Genomic DNA, 2,581 nt, shown 5'->3' with positions numbered 1-2,581 from the left:
ATGCCACCACTTTACCACTTCTAGTTGTGATAGCCATACAATCTTCCTTTGGATTAGTAATTGTATTACTAGGGAAGGTACCTGGAGTTCTATCAGCAAATTGTTTAGCCAGTTGGCCAATTTGATTCTCCAAATTTCTGATAGAGGCATTTGTGTTCTTCGTATTAGCTCTAGTCTCCTCCATGAAAGCACTAGAATGTTGAGCCATTTGTCCTACTAGCTTTTTCAAATCAGAAGGTTCCTTAGACTGGATTGGTGGGGGTTGCAGATAATTATTAGACTTGAAATCAAGACCAATTCCTTGCACCCTCCTCTGAAAATTATTACTTCCAGAAGGAAAATTCTGATTCCTTGGAATATTTTGTGGTGGAGGTCTTTAATCATACCAAACGCCATTCACCTGCACTTGTTGAGGAGGATCAGAACACAGCAAAGAAGGACATTCATTAGACTCATGATTGTCCTTGCAATATTCACATACAACAGCAGCAGTTTGAGCCTGAATACTAGAAAGCTGCATCTTATCAAGCCTTTAAGTCAAGTTTCCTATTTGCTGAGATAATAATTTGTTTTTAGCTAGCACCACATCATTACCTTCCAGCTAAAGGATACCTCTCTTAGGCTTGGATGATAAACCTTCATTTTCACTTGCAGCCATTCTTTCAATCAGCTCAAGAGTCTTATTTGCTCTCAAAGATTTAATAGTTCCTCCTGCTGCACCATTCAACACCATCCGAACCTCAGGTTTACAACCATTAAAGAAGATTCTCACCTGATTTCCAGCAGTCAAGTTATAATGAGGACACCTCCTCATTAAATCCTTGAATCGGTTCCATGCTGCACACATAGTTTCACCCTCTGATTGAGTGAAATTGGTGATATCATTCACCATCTGATTATATCTCTCCATTGAGAAGAACTCAGCAAAGAACTTTTGTGACAAATCATCTCATGTAGGAATGCTTCTTGCAGGCTGTCTTTCCAACCAATTAAGAGCCCTTCCCTTAACAGCAAAAGGGAATAATCTCAACCGGATTGCATCATTAGACACCTGAGGGTGTTTGGTTGAGTCATAGATCATCAAGAATCTGTCAATAAATCTGTGAGGATCTTCATTCTCCTCTCCTCCAAACTGAGCTCTCTCCATCAATTGAATATGGGAAGATTTGAGCTCCCAATTGTTGTTGGCAGGCTGAACAATGCTTGAGTTGGGCCTGTTAAATGATGGAGTAAGGATTGTATCCATGAATGGATTGTCTACGTCATTATTTTTTGCAAATGAGGAACACATTTGAATAACATAATAAGCATATCTTGAGACATCAACCAACGGGCCCCCATCAGCCAAGGGAAATCCGAATGATTTAACCAATCTGTAAAAAAATGAAAAGGGCGAGGGACCCAATTATTCTCCTTCCCAGATAAGTTAATCAACATAGGAGAATGATCAGAATAGGCTCAAGCCAAGTTGATAACCTCGGCGCTATCAAATAAAATCTCCAATTTAAATTTTCACAAGGCCTATCCAATTTCTTAAATAATCGCAGATGGTTGGCCCACTTGGGGCTGTGCAAAGTCAGATCTAGTTCCTTACATTGGAGATCATCAACACCCTACTCCAACAAATGATTACGAAACTTGTGACATCTGGAAGGATTAGTAGCGATTCCTCCACGTCGCTTAGAAAGAGAAGATATTTCATTAAAATCCCTAGAGAGAAGCCAAGGGCCATTCATAGAATTACTAATATCTGAAATTAAAGGCCACAAAATATTACTATCAGCTCTCCATAGACTAGCATACACAACGATGAAGTGGAACAAGGGGATAGAACAACCGTTGACTTGAACATGAACAAATTGATGATGATGAGAAACACCATATATCTTTGTCAATTCAAAGATGATGTTCATTAAAGCATGCACTAAGAAAAGGTTAGAGGGGATAGTCTACCTAGAAATAATATATAAAATAGAATTTTTTTTATCTGCATTCACCTAATAATTTAATTTTTTAGGTTGAGTTGATTTTTGATATGACATCGGAGCTTTGAGATAAATTAATCATGAGTTTTTGTTTTTGTTTTTAAAATAGTTTATAGAAAACTAAGAGGATTTGAATATGTTGTTATATTTAATGAAATGACTGATAGCCAATATATACACAAGTCGGTTATACAGAATCAAGGAGGATCAACTAGAATAAAGTATACTGTTCAACAAACTATACATGGAATAATAACAAACTATTCTTGCTAAAAACTAGGACTTAGTTGCTAAAGGATAAGATCAAAGGTGATCTTCTCCTAACACGCCCCCTCAAGTTGGAGCATGAAGTGACGAAATGCCCAACTTGCTGCGAAGAAAACTGAATTGCTTCATGCCAAGCGGTTTGGTAAATATGTCTGCGAGTTGCTGATCTGTACGAACGTAGGTAGTAGTGATTGTATTGCTGAGAACATGATCGCGTACAAAATGACAATCAATCTCTATATGTTTGGTACGTTCGTGGAAAACTGGATTAGCAGCTATTTGCATGGCAGATTGGTTATCACAGTGCAACTGCATAGGGTGTGAATGTG

The 2,581-nt window shown here is 38.0% G+C and overlaps 1 non-coding gene across 1 annotated transcript; it reads left to right on the top strand.

Moving 5' to 3' along the window:
- The first annotated feature begins 788 nt into the window (after positions 1 to 788).
- LOC133300589 (small nucleolar RNA R71) lies at positions 789 to 894 on the top strand. The gene has a single exon (XR_009750073.1). It is a non-coding gene; the product is annotated as a small nucleolar RNA R71 (small nucleolar RNA).
- Positions 895 to 2,581: the final 1,687 nt, after the last annotated feature.

The sequence above is a fragment of the Gastrolobium bilobum genome, unplaced genomic scaffold (genome assembly GCF_033153095.1).
Source record: "Gastrolobium bilobum isolate Gb01-03AN ecotype WA unplaced genomic scaffold, APGP_CSIRO_Gbil_v1 utg15456, whole genome shotgun sequence".
Taxonomy (NCBI): Eukaryota; Viridiplantae; Streptophyta; class Magnoliopsida; order Fabales; family Fabaceae; genus Gastrolobium; species Gastrolobium bilobum.
Note: the sequence above shows the minus strand (reverse complement) of the source record. Positions and strands in the feature narration are given on the sequence as shown.